Source organism: Anopheles arabiensis, chromosome 2, assembly GCF_016920715.1.
Source record: "Anopheles arabiensis isolate DONGOLA chromosome 2, AaraD3, whole genome shotgun sequence".
In the NCBI taxonomy this organism is placed as follows: Eukaryota; Metazoa; Arthropoda; class Insecta; order Diptera; family Culicidae; genus Anopheles; species Anopheles arabiensis.
This window is the reverse complement of record NC_053517.1, coordinates 101,995,146-102,012,069: the sequence shown is the minus strand read 5'-3', so window position 1 is coordinate 102,012,069 and position 16,924 is coordinate 101,995,146. Positions and strand designations below refer to the sequence as shown.

The 16,924-nt window shown below is 48.1% G+C and overlaps 1 long non-coding RNA gene across 2 annotated transcripts; it reads right to left on the bottom strand.

Annotated features, from left to right (window-relative positions):
• Positions 1-14,833: 14,833 nt before the first annotated feature.
• Positions 14,834-15,995, bottom strand: LOC120894993. Of its 2 annotated transcripts, XR_005738268.1 has the most exons (4): positions 15,953-15,995; positions 15,844-15,896; positions 15,571-15,784; positions 14,834-15,451 (listed from the first exon to the last, which is right to left on the bottom strand). It is a non-coding gene; the product is annotated as an uncharacterized LOC120894993 (long non-coding RNA). The 2 variants fall into 2 exon arrangements; XR_005738267.1 differs by lacking the exon at positions 15,953-15,995 and having other exon boundaries at positions 15,844-15,944.
• Between the last annotated feature and the right edge of the window lie 929 nt (positions 15,996-16,924).

Here is a 16,924-nt window from a genome sequence, read left to right as displayed (position 1 = left end):
CGAGTTGACGTTTCATGATTGAATCTTGGAAAGGCTTGCTACGATCGTACACCAGGATACAAATTGGTTTGAAGACAGCACCACCAAGGTGTGTAGATATAAGGTTCTATTTCCCCCAGAGCATCTTAAAAAGCTTTCCAAAAACGTTTTCAACTCCCAACGTCATCATGAAGCATTTTTAAATATGTTCTACGCAGCATTACACTCGAGTGCCTCAATTTGCAAATGACGTATGGAAGCAAACTTGCAAACACAAAGTAATGCAAGCAACAGCAAAAAAAATACTTTCCCTATTTCTGAACTCTCGCTAGCAAACGCGTAGGTTTTCCGGCCAAAAACCTCGCTACCCAAAAACTCACAACCAAGCAAGCAACAAAACTGCAAAAAAACCCTCCTCTGCCGAGAGGGATTCTGCACTGCCATCCACCGACGAAATGCCAAAAAAGCCCCGGAGCACACACACACAAGCACACGCGCTCTATCGACCCCCGTGGAATGGATGGATGGGTGGCCAGCCAAACCAGCCGGATGGGTGGGTTGGTTCAGCACAGAGAGCAAGAGCCCACAGCCCGGGACCCGGGTATAACACGCAGTCTGTAAAAACAATTTCTGCTACTTAAAAGTTTCTGTTATTTTAGATGAAATTTTGTGTGGCTTTGTTATTGCAAGGAACTTAGTTCCGAAAGAGGAGGCAATCAAAAAAAGCAGACACGAAGGGGTGGTCGGGGTGCACCCGAGCCTGAACGTGGGTCTTTTGTCGGAGCAGCCGGAGCAGTAGCAGCAGCAGCAGGATTGACGGGCACGGGCTCAGGCACAGAGTGTCGTCTCCGTCGTGGCACGGTGGCAGTTGGCAATTTTCAACCGGCCTCGGTAAGCATCGGAACATGGCAAAAGGGGACTGCGCGGGCCCTACTTGAATCCTCCCGTGCTCGAAGTTAGTCTGCCAAGGGATTGTGAGGGTTGTGAGCTGAACCATTCTAGAACGTTTATTGAAGTGTAGGAAGTTTGTTAAAGATAGCTTCAGCAAGACATCATCTATCGAAATGAAGACAAAAATTTCATATAAAACGCTTCAAAATTTAAGTTGAATGTTTTGTAAGTTCAAAGGATCTCCAAGGGATGTTCCACAGGCACATCCCAGGCAATAGAATTCATTAAAATCCTCCCAAAACAATGCCAGCTTTTATCTGCCCAGTTTTCAGCGCAAATTCAATTACGAGGCAGGTGTTTTTTCTCGTGCCACATTTCAGCGCTCCCCGTTTTCACTTTCACAGCAACACACTCCCAGGAACGCCCACGGGTCGACAGCTGCCAGTAGTTGGTCGACCGTCGTTCGATTGTGCGCTCGATTTGTTGTGAAAAGTAATTAAAATTCGTCAATTGCGCGTGCTCGGAAAGTAAACATTGTGCAAACAGACAGTTTCAGCAAAAAAAAACCTCTCCCGAGCCATTCCGGATTCCGATGGGCCTCAAAACGAGACAGTGTGAGAGAGAGAGCACCCAGGGTGGGTGTCCGTTCCGGTGATTCGAGATTCGAGATGATATTGTGTGTCGTCGGTGTGAAAAAAGCATCCTTTTCGAGCAAGACAACATTGCAACATTTAATCGATAATCCTTCCATCGCCACCCGTCGCTGCCGGCCGGAGGTTAGCTGTCGAAACCTGTCCGTCCGACTCCGAAGAGCAAACCAGGCGAAAGCCGAAGGAGAGAACGCTTTCTGACGCAAGAACCAAACCCAAACCAAAGAGTCCCTTCACTGGATGGACCTGGAAACTGGGGAAGCTTTTTTGTTTAATCTGACAGACGCATAAAGCTGAGTGAGCTCCGCTTTTTTATGGCTCGATTGCAATTGCGTGCCAAACGGACTGTTTGTTCCCATCCTATTGCTCTTTTTTTTAAGGCTGCGTGTGTGGTTGCCGATTGTGTTTTTTGTTTCCTTTTCGGACGCCCCGATTTGCAGCAGCGCAGCATTGCAAATCCTTCAATGGCAATGTTGCAACAACATATCTTTCCTTTTTGTCCCTGCCCGTTTGTGTGTGTCTGTATGTGCCTTTCTTTTCCATTGGCGCATTGGCGCATTCGGCACACATGTGAAGGATTGTGCAGATAATTCCCGGGTCCCGTGGGCTCATCAATTGCACGCTCCGGACAAAAGCAGGCCCTTCGGGGGCAATACCAGTACCGGGTCCGGGTTCAGAATCCCGAAAGAAGGACGTCAGGGCCTTTTGTGGCCATTCGATGGCTGCAATTTTTGGCAGCTCTTAAGCTAAATGGCTCTTTCTTCGCTCATACATGCCCATGGCAGGGCCTACAATGAAATTGGGTGTGAAATTGGGCTGATCAACGGGTCTTAAATTGAATCTCACGCAAAAGGGCTTTCCCACGCGATATTTTACATGCTTTTAATTGCACTAAACGCATTCCAAAATACATGTAAAAATGTTTCCCAAGAATATTGGACTTAAAAACACCAAACTGCTCCTCACCAAAAACACCGACGGGCAAGCATGACGGGATTGGAGCAGTGGTATATTGGGCAGGAAAAAATAATAAATCGTTTTCCGCGAAAAACGGACAAATCTTTCGATGGCAATCGTCATGCCCCGTAGCCAGAAGCCGGAATGAACCGCTCCCCGTTTTCATTGGAATTTTTATCCAAATTTCCATAAGACCTACAGCTCCGCAAAACCCGCAAAAGGTGGAACGGAATTCGAAATTTCGGATCAAAATCCTCAATAAATACCCCCTCCCCCCCCCCCCCTTTCTGTTTGTGTGTCCCTTTTCCTCAGGCGCCTTTACTGGTATGCAGCCAATCAGAACATGGCCCAAGCACAGTCTATAATCGAGTCGAATTTCGCCTGTCCGAGAGCGAACCTGTCCCGGAAGTCACGTCATCACGTGTACCTTCCTCACAGTCACACACATATACACAGCAGAACCAAATCAACCACAACCGTAAACAAACGCTGATTTTCCCGTGAACCGTGGATGCTTCAAAATTCCATCGAAGCAGGCGACCAGCTGAAGGTGAGTGTTTCTGGGGAAAAATAACCCCAAAAGTACCCCAAACAAGTTTGGGGAGAGTATTCTAATAAATGGAGTAGCATTTATTATGTTTTTTTTTTCCTTTTTTCTTTTTGAGGATGATTTTCACTTTCCGAATCAGACTGCCCTAAGATAGTGTGGAGCTGGAATTGAACCTCCATCCTATCACATATCATATCTAACACATCACAAAAAAACAGCATTTCTGCCATATGTTTGGCTGTTGAATATGCATTCTTCAACGACCAGTCCGACCGTCCCGTGTGTCTGTGTGTCTGAAGTGCAAAAAGAAAAGAAAGAAAACACCCAATCCACACGCAACCACACACACACACACACAAAGTCGGAAGGATTTGTCTCGGAATTCGCACAAGACGTCTTTGCCCGGCGACGCCAAGACGCCGTCCCATACCAAATCCCACCGGGTTGGCCGGGGCCGGGTTTTTGACGTCTCGGGACGAATGTTTAAAGTGAAAATATTTACAATCTTAATCGAAAGCCAACACACGGCACTGCTTCTTGGTGGTGGTGGTGATGGTGCATTTGCGTGTGGCTCAATAATCATCAGCCTTTTTGTTTGCAGAGAATACAGAGCAACATTATGTCTCAATGGCCGATTTGAGGCGCGCGCGCGCGCTCGCTCCCTCTTCTTCTGCCCGGCGTCCCTCACTGGGCACGTGCCAGCCAGGATAGCCAAGAAATGCACACAGACAGAGACAGGGAGATTGAGAGAGCCACAATAAAACAGAGAAAGGAATATTTATTCAACGTCGGAATTGGAAACTAACTTCCTTTGCTTCTACGCCACGCGCCAAAACCCCGCAAACGGTTCTGGCGGGGGAGGGGGGAGATTAGCAAAGAAGAAAATTCCAATCGTCTTATCGTCCATCTTGATACGGTTGTGTTTTTGTCTTATCCACGCGGAACACCACGTGGTGGCGAGGAAAGCTTTCTGTCCCGGGGTGGGGTCTTTTGGATCAACATTTGGACCGGACTCCGGCTCAGACTGTGGATCCGCATCTACTTCTTGCAGGAGGCGCATACCGCAAGTTGGCAGGAGCTTTCCTTGCTGTGCTGTGTTATGCTGATTGGAACCGTTAATGGACTATTTACTCACCAAACACATTGGCAATTTAACCCGATATTATAATCATAAAAATATTATTTTTAATTAGCATGTGAAACGAGACGGAGGGCGCAAGGCACGAGCACAAGGCACGAACTCTCTACCCTTGCTAAATACCCTCCGCTGGGTGTGTCTGTGTGTATTTCCTTCCGGTAAATGTTTTTCCACACACACACACAGGCACCGAAATTCATCATGGCGTCGTGGCCCAATCGATCGGGTTTGTCTCGCAAATCCTCATCGGGCAGAGCGCAAATGGAACGGACCGATTGCTTCCTTTTTCTTCAGGGAAAAGAGCTCAATAAACCCCCCCTCTTTGGAATGAGTTTTTCCGTGTGATAAAGCCAAACAGGATGGTATGAATATTCGGACCAACGACGATAGAGAGGGGCGAGTCGTTTTCCTCCTCTTTTTTTGGTCGTTGCTGTTGTGTGGCCTTTTTGCTTTGGCCACTCCACGCGCACTCCGCTAATAGGACTGCCGAAGCCGAAGGGAAGCGAAGTGTCAATCAAAATATTCGACATTTGTTTACTTTTCCTCCGATTGCCCCCGCTTCCCGGTCCCGCGTTTGTCATGCTTTATGCATTTGGGTTTTGGCCTCGCGTCCGCCGCTGTATCCGGTTGCCGGTGACGGAAGATGAATCAAAATGGCGAGATAGCCTGCAGCCTGATGGTGGTGAGCAGTCGGGCCGAGATAGGCCCAATATGTAGCGCCATAGCGTTTATGTGTGTGTGTGTGTGTGTGTGTGTGTGTGTGGGTTTAGTGTGTAAAAGAAAAGGATACAAATTTGTGGACGGTGTGTTGAAACCGACAAAGTGGATGGACAGCTCGAAGGGTGAAGAGTGCCAGGAATGGTACCGTTAATATTGAAGTTATTCATTTCTATGATTTATCAGGGTTATTCTATTCTCACTATGTCGAGATGTCTCAAATGGTGTTTTTGAGGGTTCAAAGAAATATGTCGAAATATTCCTAGCCATGCTTCATTTGATCGTCTACTTGATCGGTCGAATTGACAAATCGATTCAAACCAATCGTTCGCGAACATTGAATGAAGAGAAAATGTGTTCTGCTACATTGTAGAATTTTCTAAAAAGTAAGTTAAAGCATTTTTAAAAGCAATTTAAGCGTACCCAGCCTGGCATATTTAGATTTTAACTTTCTGCTCAGTCAAATACTCTATTTTACTATACTTATAAACATTAATTTCAGAGACTAATCGAGCTAGCTTTCTCAACTCGAACAAGGTTCTATATATTAGTACAGGTCAGGTCGTGCAAGGTATTTTGACAAATCTTCGTTTGAATGTTGAAGAGGTCAAAGGTTAATACAAAGACCTCTCCAATCACTTCTCCCTAACATTTCTCCCTAACGTTCCAGCTGTATAGATATCCTCGTCTAACATAGCTAGAACAAATTCCTAGCCATGATCTACCCCAGTAGGCATCTCACGAGGTCTACTCAAATTAAGTTAGATCATAAAACGGGCCTATGTAGTGGATCTCAATTCTTCTAAATCATTCCAAATCAAATCATTGAAATCAGTTAAATCGCTAACCAATCTTCAGATTATTCATTAGACTCGTAATTTGCTTGATACATCTCCTCAATTATTATTTCAATAATATTAAAGATGAATGAGATAACGTTTTCCAGCATTAACCTCAACGCAACCTCGAAAACCAAATCCAATAGCTAATAAGCAAACACAACAACAGCAAAACCAATCCCAGCCGAACAATAAGGTAAATGTTGCGTGAATAGTTTCCACCTCTAAGTTAATCTACAATTGACATCTTCCTTCTTCTCTCTTGGGGGACCCAGCCAAACCACTGCCGGCGGTCGTGGTCCCCAACGCGCGCAAGAAAGACAAATGATCGTCATCGTCGACCGTCGGGAGCCATCGCTCAAAAAGTGCGACAAAGTGCTGATGGTGGTGGTGCTGCTGCTGCTGCTGCTCCTGATGAGAGCATGTGTAGAGATGTAAAGTCAAAGTTTTCCACACCACACCGACGACGACGACGACGACTGCTACGATTACTGTTCACTCCCACCCTCGAGCCAGGCCGGTTGACAAATGGATAGTTTTTTGTTTCTTGCCGCCGAATGTTTTGACAGTGTCAAGAGCGTTGTATCTTAAACATATGTTCGAGATTTTGCCCCGAGTCGCTGGTGCGACGGTGCGTGGGTCATTAGGATTGTGCTTTGCCATCGCTACCATGGTTTTAGTGCTGAGATTGTCTGGTCTGTCCCCACGAAAATCGGTGGAAATGAGGAAGGCATGTACAGTGCAGTGCAGCTGAAGATCGCAACGTGTACGTCTTACACCTTCAAATTGTGTACGTTCAATTTAATTGCCCTGCTTGTCATTTGCTATTTACAGCAGATACCAAAACTAACAACAAAAAAAGATAAAGGAAGAAACTGTAGCGAATTATTCAATTACTGTTGAAGCCTTTATTACAAACCCATCAAGCCGGCCGTCCCCGCAAGGGATGATCAAGGATCACTAACAACAAACACACAGAGACAGACAAAAACCGGGCATGATGTTTCAATCCTGATGTCCTCACTCCGTCACGCGGCACAATGCAGCCTGATAAAACACACCCGTGGCCGGTCCGTGGCCGCACACCGAGCGAGCGCCCCCTGCCGCAATCAATTACTCGCTGCAATGCGCCGAAATCCGCTGCATTGTTGCTGCTGCTGCCGCTGCTGCTCATTTGATCCTCGGATACATGCGGTTGCAACAAAATCTGAACAAACAAAGGATTATATGCCAGTTTTCAGCTCCTCTCCTGCTGTCCGCTTCTTTCGGGGGTTTTCAATCTGCTTGGCTGTGTCAACCGGGCCTCAACCGGGCCGAAGGGAACGCCAAAGGAAAAGGGATCAACTGGCACTGAGCACGGCTGTGAGCGGAGATGGGTGGAAAATCCAAACCCAATATCTGAGGCTGTCTGTCTGTCTGTGTGTGTGAGTTGTGAGGTCGAATTCAAACAAGCTGAATCGTTTCAGGGAAGATCCCTACGGCCCCGGAGCGGATTAAGGACATGTAACGCACGGTAATAAGGTGCAACTATGCTGCAAACGGGTGTGATAGAAAGAAAAGGGCGCAATGAAAGGAGGCATATTGTTGAATGTGGAAAAGTTTGCGCGTAAAGCTGATAAGAAATAGCTGACAATGTAATTGTTGAATTAATACTTCTTAAAGCCATCCATCTCAGTTCAACATTTTAATCGAAAATCTTTAACCACATACAAATTGTGGTTAGTAAGTAAAGTTGATTTGAATTGGTTCTCCCTGTCATGAAACTATCTCTCTCTCACACACACACCCCAAGACCAGGACCACACTAAGCACACGCCCGCTTTGCACCGTTCATTCATATTCAAATTGGAAAATCCTGCGCACTGCCACTGCCATCGGGACTTTGTGCAAATTAAATTCCATTCCGGGAGTTTAATTTATGTAGAGTCTCTTATCGTACAGCGCCGTCAAACCCGGCAAATGCCAGCGGTTGCGCGATTCACATTGCGTTGTCACCCGTCTCCCGTTCTCCACATTCCTTTCCCAGTGGTTGCTTTGACTATCGCTCGATGTCACACCCTGGGATGATCGAAGCAACGTGTGTAACGCCCGGTATCGGGAAAACTTCACCACTGCGCCACTTTACTGTACTTTACGTTCCAATTCTCGATTCGCGAAAAGTAATTATAAATTGGAATTGGAAAGCTTCCGACCGGTCCGGCGGTCGGCTGTCACTAGTAGTCCGGCGGCTTGTTGCCGGGGGCCTGCGATGGGGAGCAGGAGCAGGCAATAGGCTGTGATGATTTTCAAACCGGAACAAAGCGGCCTAATAACGCGGGAAATTCCGGCGAAACCAACGCGCGAATTGTTGCGGTGCGGTCTCTGATAAGTGGATTTCGCCTTTTCCCATCAAACCCATTGGTGGCGATGGTGGTGGTGGTAAAGGGGGTAGGAAAGTACTGCTGCTCATTTGCATAAACACATTGTCGAGCGAATAGAGCGGATGGGATGGATGGATGGGCGGGATGGCGGGAAAATTTATCGTCAGAAACATATTTCACCAACCAATCCTTGCGGGCGATTAACATGGGCTTGAGTAGGAGTGGGGAAAGTCGTTTGCATTTTCCACTCCCCCCTTACCCTACCCTACCCTACTCTTGGAGTGAGTGAAATTAAAGTGAAAGTTAAAGCGTGGCGAAGAAAGGGCAGCTTACAGCTTTCCGTTGTTTTATGACTTCTTCCATAAGAAGGCTTTGATAATTAAGCATATAATTAATCTTGAACCAAACTTCAATTATTATATGCAAAACCTCTTTCTACTCCTCTCTCTATCCTCCTGACACACACACATACACACACACACACACACACAATTGCTCACGTTGGCTCATAATCAATCACACCGTGCTGCACACCGATCGAACCTAATTTCAATCACTCGGGAAGCCGACCTACCGACCCGCAAGCGAACCAAAACGATCGAAGGATGATGATCCTTTTCCGTGCGTCCCATGTCCCCCGTACTATTCCACTATTCCACACCTCCCCCTAAGCTGTTTCGCCCCCTTAATGACTTCCACAGCTCGGCATTTCACAGCCATTCTCGATAAATTTATGCATTTCCAATCAAGCTGCTCCATTCAATTCAGCGTCGGGCGCTCAAGTGTACCGTGAAATTATGTACATATTGGTCTCCGCTACCTCCCTTCCCACCCTTCCTGCCTCATCTGGTGCGAGCCTCATCAATCATCGTTCCCAATGACTGGCCGCCGTCGCCGCCGTTGCCTCCGAAACTTGTGATCGTGATGCTGCTGTGAATCAACCCGCTCGTTTGGGCCCCACTGCGGGAGGATTTTATTAAATTGTTCCTCACATCTCCCCTCCTCTGTATCGGTTCTTGGAGCAAAGCTTAAGCAAACAGAATCCAAAATAGAAACCCTGCCCAGCCGCACATGACCCAACCCGGCGCGTCGCGTTGATCTAGATGACATCGCGCAAGGCGGGCGAGCCGACCATCCGAGTTGTCTCGAGACGCCATGCAAGCCGTACCTGAGACGTTCCTTCCTTTTTCCCCCTTTTCCCCCTCACACCTTTCCTTTGTTTACGTTGCTAAAGATGCGTCTTAATATCTGCGCGCTCCGGTTTTTCCCGAAGAGATTTTCTTATAATTTATTCAACTGATAAATCCTACAAAAACATTTGGAGCGACGACCGCGCGCGCACGCCAGCACGTCGGGTTGGGCCAGCCACTGCTGGTGGGAAGAGGAAAAGCGAGCAAACTAAACCGTGGTACAAAGTGTTCTATCCACCCATGAGAGTATGTGAAGATGTTTGAAGTAGATTCGATGATTTATTTGAATTCTTTAGTCCTATTCCAAGGTTTTGCATACTGAGCTCCCTTGAGCTAGCGATCTTCCACATCCACTGCCGTAACAGATCACCACGATCTCAATACTTTTCCCCGACCCACCGTATCGCTCAATAGTAATCCGCCAAGAGTATCTCCGGCTCTCCCGGCTCCGTGGTAATGTTAACACACTGGACGACACTCGGAACAGCTTTAACCCGAAACATAAAACGATTTGATGACGATCAGATGTTGCACCAACTGGCACTGGTGCCGTCGTCTGGCTGTGCGAGTCTCCCTTCTTATCCCCCTTCTTACTCCCCCTTTATTGGAGTGTGTGTATGTCTCTCCCCGGTACGGGAAGAATGCACACGTAAATGCACTGCCCGGTTGGCCGTAGTGCCCCCGTCTGGGCTCGTCTCGTGTGGCCCAGGGTTAGAATAACAAATCGTTACTAAATTAAATATTCATAATTTACGCGAAACACGGAACGGGGCTGGTGTTGTGCTGGTTCTGGGTACTGGTTCGCGTCATCGGTTGCATCAAATAAGGTCGCCTAGGACATGGACACAGGAGTTCCCACGGAGCATCACCGTTCGAGGTACGCCGTCAGCGCCGTTCGGGCAGTATTCGGGCGGCCTTTTCAATTACTATCGGCCGCCACGTGAAACATCACTTTTCGCACCCTTTGTTTGAACCATCAGCCATCACCGGCACCACATTAAGATCTCCGCAAGACCTAGATATTCGGTTCTTTGTTCGCCGCTTGCTGTGTTTTTTGTATTGCTGCTGCTCGATCAAGCTTGCCAACACGTTTAGCTTGCGGATCATGTTTTCAGCTGCAAAAGTTCCAGCCGAAACACATCACTATCACAGATTCCGGGGGGAGAGAAGCGTGGTCACTGTTGTGAGCACTGTTGCAGATCAAAACAATGCGCCTACGGATCCGAAAACACCAAAACACCACGTGGTATGCCTGCCGAGTGGTTCCGATTGATCGACAATGGCTGACGGAATCGGTCCGGCTGTTTTCGATCAAAACATTCCGCACTCCGAAGACGCGATGATGATGCAACTTGTTTCCCAGTGTGTGTCAGTGTGTGTCCCAAATCCCTTGTGTCCCGATTAGTGCAACGGAACGCGAACGCGAATCGCATTGTTTTCTCAGCAAATACGAGCGCTTCTACGAGCGCGTGTTTTTGATGTCCAACCATTCTCCCAAAATATGCTTCAATGCTTCAATCCACAACGCGCGACTTCATCCTGCGCGACTCATGCGCTTATTTTGAGCGGAATTTTGCAACATTTGCGCCGCAAACGTCATCGTCCGGTTCCGGTTGTTCCGTGACGTTCCGCGGCTGCTGCCTCCCTGACCAACACACACACACACACACGGACTGAGGCCACCTTCGCGCACACGCCCGTGTGGGTACGTGTCGTGCCGCCTGTGTTGTTGTGGTTGCTCACTTACAATGTCAATAGTAAATATTTGAAGTGAAAATATAAAATAATGAACACCAATATTTATCACCCACCGCAGGGTTCACGCACGTAGCTTCTTCTCCTCACCAGACAGATAGGCACACACACACACGGACCGACCGACCTGGTCGGGTGGTATGCAAACTCGTGCGAGGATTTTTGTTTGGCTCGGTGTTGTTCCCTCACCTCGCACGCTTTTGGAATGGACTCGCTGGGTTGTGCTTGTGACGTGCTGGGTAGCAAAACACACCGGCACACAAGAAGGAGCTGTAATTATGCTTACTTGACAGCAGCAATTGATCTGCCAGAGGTCTCAAGTGCTCCCAAAGGTGTTGTTTGGTTTGGTTTGGTGTGATTGAAAAATTAATCATCACTTGTCACAAAACTTCACAAATGAAATGCTCCAACTCACTCACTGTCTCCAAGAACGACCAAAATTGGGGATGAAAAATTACTTTTTAACAAGCCTGCCCCAAAACCACTCCCCCACTCACAACCCATTCCACACCCTATCTACCACAAGAAACACTAACAACATGCCGGAGCTCATCCCATGCAATCTCCCTGCCCGTGCCTTTATGAAATACCGCCAAAAACTTTCCTTTGAAAAAGCCCACCGGACCTCACTGCTTGTCAAATTTGGCCGCTGAAATAGTGTTGTCTGTGTTGTGATAAAAAACAACGCGAATGAGAAGTGAGAAGAAAAATGTAAATAGACAAACAATGGCCCAGGCTGCTGCTGCTGCTGCTGCTGCTCCTACAGCCGTTTGCGGCATGATGCTGCTGTTATTGTTGTGTTTAAAAACAGTTTAACAACCTACGGGGTGGGATGGGTGGAATGGGTTCGGGTGGTGGCCAGCTCCGCGGATGTGTGTGTGTGTGCTTGTGTGTTAACCGCATGTATCTGTCTTGTGGCCTTACCTTGTTGTAATTTTTCGGCTTTGTTTTTGCATATCCAATTCGATCCCCTTTTGCATGGGGGGAAAGGGAAAAGGATACGCAAAACATCCCCCGCCACACGAGAGACACACACGTGAGACGGGGGCCTTTGATGTTGCTGGGCCCCTTTTAATACACCCCTTCTTTATTAAGCGTTTTGTTAAAGGGGAATGGAGGCGCCAGTGTTTATTGCTTGGAAGGTTTTATAGCCATTGATCGTCGTCGTGGTCGTCGTCGCCGCCAAGTAATAATTGGCCCGCGGAGCAGTGGAAAGTGATCTAGCCTTTTTTTTTGTTTTGAATGGGGGAATATCACTTTCCAAAGGGCTACACTAAGCATGTTAATTGCTTATTTTTTGTTGTTCGAATACTTGTCCGAATGCCACAAACAATGCCAGGTGCCAGGTAAGGTAGGGGAAAACGTTTGGAAAACAGCGCCGCACTGATCGCCGTACGATCGAAGCGGGGCTTATTTATTTTGATTCCCAATCTTTAGTTTCACTTGGAAAGTAATAATTATTTTGATAACAACCAATTAAGTGGCGGTATTGAGGTGGCTCAGAGCGCTAAACACAAGACCGAAAACGATCTTCTTGTTGTTGTGAGCGTGATCGACCATTTCTCACTTTCTCATCGAGCGAGAGCGAAGGTGTTGGTGGGCATTAAGAGGAGCATTAAAGTTAATTTATACCCAACACATTCTCCACTGGAACATGCGGCTACACCTATAAAGTCCTTTTGAGATAATCCTTTTTTCCGCCCTCCCTCCGACTGTGACATTACTTCACCCTGCAGTGTTCACGAGCGTGCTAACCCGACGACTTAAGACGACACTGTCAACGGTTCGGCATGTCCAACGAGCGCTGGCGGGTTGACAAATGGGACAGATCCGGGACCCCGCTAGGACTTGGGGTGAGCCATTTTTCCAGCAGCAGCAGTTCGTGCCCCCCTCTTCGCCACAGTACACGCTCAATTGCAACCGCTGGGCCGTGAGATGCAGCACACCCTGCTGCACTCTCGGCACCCACAGCAGGAAGCTCCGGCGCCATCCCCTGGGGCGTGCCAGTGCTGCTGCTGCTGCACCGAAGGAATGGGGCGTGCAAGCGCGTGACGGTGGATTTAATGAGCTGTCAAGAGAATGGTGCCGAGAGCAACACCCGCAAGATCGAGTGATCGTGTGGTAGATGGGATGAAGAAAAAGAAGTAGAGGAAGAATAGCAGAAGCAGAAGCAGCATACCAAGCGACATCCAAGCGTGGTTACAGTGCTGTACGGTTATTGCGGTGAAGAGTTGAAGACGATTATGGTTGGACCCGTTTTATGTTGGAAATCATTCCCGCATTATTGCAATCGGTACACGAGGTTCCGCTCACTTCAAGGGAAGGGAAGTGGAAATTAGAGAGACAACTTTGTGGTGGATTGTGTTGAATTTTCCCCTTCCGATTTTACGATCGCCGTCACCTTGAATCCACTCCGGACTGTAAGGATCGGTACCGATTTTCCCGCCTTTCCCTTTCGGTACGATTTATGGATGGCACACGTCACGGTCGAATGTCACCGAGCGAAAGATTAAGACACCCTCTGTCCTCTTGGTGTTTACCAGCTGGCCTCTGACACCGGTAGATGTCGGACCCACGTTAACCTCAACTCACACACATTCCAGACACACAGAAGGAACGATTTTAGCGGTCACCATCACACGACAGCAGCGAACGATTTGTCGCCCTGTGTCAATGTGTCCAACGAGCGCAGGTGGATAATGTACTGCCGAAAATCACTCCCAATCCCATCGTTTCTTGAACGGACGTCTGCGTGTGTGTCCCTTCCCGCTAGACATATCCTAGTTCCAGTGCTATCAAAACAGCGCCAAGCAAAGCGGTTGATTATGCTCGCATATAAATAGCTAATTTCTCGCATGCCTTACCGCGCCAAACGTCATCTGTATGTCGGTGCCTGTGGGGCGGTCTTTCCCCCCTTGTCTTGTGACGCGCTATTTTCAATTGCCACCGCAACACTTATCGCATTGCCACGGGGGCCATTCCATCCATCAATACCCGTACGCGTGCCACTTCGAATTCTCCCATGCAATCGTCGGCCACAGCAAACGCACCCGGAGGCGTTGCTCGCCGCGGACAGGGAAAATGTATTCTCCGGCACGCAGGCGGATCCCTCAGAAGCCCCGAGGGACGAGCGAATGGACAGCATTGGAAGGTGTGAAAAAGTGATCCCCAGGCTTTAATTATACGCATCTCCACCGTTCACAGTGCCGCAGGGCAGTGCGCGAGCTACCCGGAACCCGGAACCACGGACAGTTGGAAAACAATCAGTTTGGAAGGCAAACGGCAACGGCTGGTGCATGGATTTCGGTCCCAAGCCGCCGTTCGTTCGGTTGTTACCATAGTGACAGTGTCAAAATAGTCGATTTCCTTCCACAGTTGCTTGTGAACGTTGCGTTGAGTTAAACCGTCTAGACTTTTCGTCTCATTTTCGCGACCCGCAGAAACTACCTGTTTCTGGCTTTGTCTTTTCCGGTCTCGGCGGAACCAAACACTCCCCTCCAATGAATGAAATGTTCAATCATTTTAAATATAGAACCCTCATATGCTCCAATACAATACCCTGCTGCCCTGCTCCACACAACCGTTTCGCTTTGAAGTGGTGCGCGAACATCGCCTGCTTGTGTACATCGTAAAAAAACGCACGCGGAAACCATACCACACGACCGGCACGAGTAGTACAGACCCGGACTGCAGTATCGCTTTTTTACTATCTCCAGCTAACCTTAAAGAAGCGTGCCTGATGATTACCTTCCACACACCGAACGGTACTGTTTTACTGAGTCCAGTGAGGGTGTAAAAAGAGTCACATGCAAGACAAACATTCTCGACTGTTTCCAGTTGCATTAAGCATCTCGTTTTCCTCACCCATCATCAGTATCGCCTTCATCATCATCATCATCATCGGCTGCTTCCTCCAGTGTGGAGCTCATTCGTCTCGATTTATGATAAACATTGCGTCCGCGAAAGGGAAAACCGGCCGTTCCGGCGGCACGCGCGCATTGAAGCAAAATTCATTTGAAGTCATAAACGACCTCTTCAACCCCATTCCCGCCATACACATACCCGTGCTGTACCTCTTCTATTCCCTCCCAAGGGAAGCTCACTATGAATGGAGAAATCGTAAGATCTTACAAACTTCAAACGGCCTACGTGGGGCCCGCGAACTAATGCCCCGAAATGGCAGGACAGTCTCCTCTGTCTGTCTCTCCGTGTGTATGTACTACCGATTTTTATGAAGTCAGTAAGATGCTTCTTTCGTTGTTTTTCGAACACTTTGGAGCCCGGCGAGTGGGACGAAATTTATAAACTAAACCAGTTCTTGACAGGAATTCTCGAGAAAATAACAAACGCACTCCAACGCATCCGGCATTCCCACATTCATTGATTAGCGCTTCACACAACTTCACCGGGGAGTGAGCGAAGAACCTGTCAATGAAATTTTGGTGGTAAGTTCTTTCACATCTTTACTCGTTTTTGTTTCCGCTGTCTCGTACACCTCGGAGACTATCCCCCCTTTCGTGTAAGGTGTCTAGGCCAGAGCTTACCTTACCCGTAGTTCCAGCTGGGGTGTCACTTGCCCGTGTCAACAGCAACGAAATATCATCTCCTAAAGGTGTTCAAGCGTTCGTTTCCAAGCCATCTGGTGGCCAAGTTGGGGGGGGGGGGAACAGAAAAAGCCGCGAAATCGTTGCGGTCCGCCCGTGAGCGACGCGGGCCAAGCAGATACTTCAACCAACTCTTGAACTCTTCATCGTGCGACTGGAATGGGTAAAAAGAGGTCCATAACGAGACTCATCTCATTGCTGATGGGAGCTTACCGTACACTTCACCGACGTCAAGTGAGAGAATCCACCCGAGGTGCTGAGGGAAGCTGTTGGATGAAAAGTTCATCAAAATCTTTAACTCAGTGCGTAGGTGATTACATACGGTTGAAATGTCAATGTGCGCGGTACACAACTATCAGCTTGCGTAGTTTGTGGCAGGTGTGCGCGCGCATGGCATACTTGGGATGGTTTGGCTCCTAAACAAAAAACGGTGCAATTTCTTCACATCCAGCACTTTTCAATCCGCACGCCGTCACACACGTCCCAGATATCGTCTATCTGTCGCCCAGGTCATTAAAGAGATGAATCGTTTCACGACTTTTCCTGACAGATTCTCGACAGATCTTCACATTTCTTCGCCAACGACGCCACGATTTGATCAGCATCAGCATCTACGGCTCTGTCAACGCCCGGCTGCCCAAGATCAACTTACCCTACGACCCGCAATTGCCCACCATTGCCACCTGTGTAAGTGATCGACTCCACTCAACCTCATCTCCTCCTTAGGGAACTTAGAAATGAGATACCCACTTCACACCGGAGGAAATGCTGACCACATTCAAACCACCGAGCAGGACGATCTCAAACTCGATCGTGTCTACGGCGCAGTGACACGAACCTGCAAACACCTCCAGCTACTCCTCCTTCGTCTTTCCTCAAACCTGTCCCCCTGCTAAGAATGCAAACAAATTCCACAACGGACGGAGCGCAATTGAACAACAGCCCAACACGGGCAATGATTCGACAAATTTTCAACGATCTTTTTATCCCCCGTACCCTGGGCTTTTTTTTCGCTCTACCTCTGTCCCTCTCTCTCTTTCGATCTATGTGATTGAAGCTGTACAGAAAAGACTGGCTGGGAAATGAAATTCCTGATTCAGCGTGGAGAGGGCATCACTTAACAATAAATATCAAATTTAAGTGCACCCTTCCAATACTCCCGGGGACCCAAAATCGTACCCGAGCCCAAGGTGCCGAGTGCGGTCAGCGGAGCGAAAAACGAGAGCGAAGAAGCACGAAGTAGCCTTCGAGTGGTAAGAATTATGCAAAAAAGTGGCTTGGGATGGGACAACAA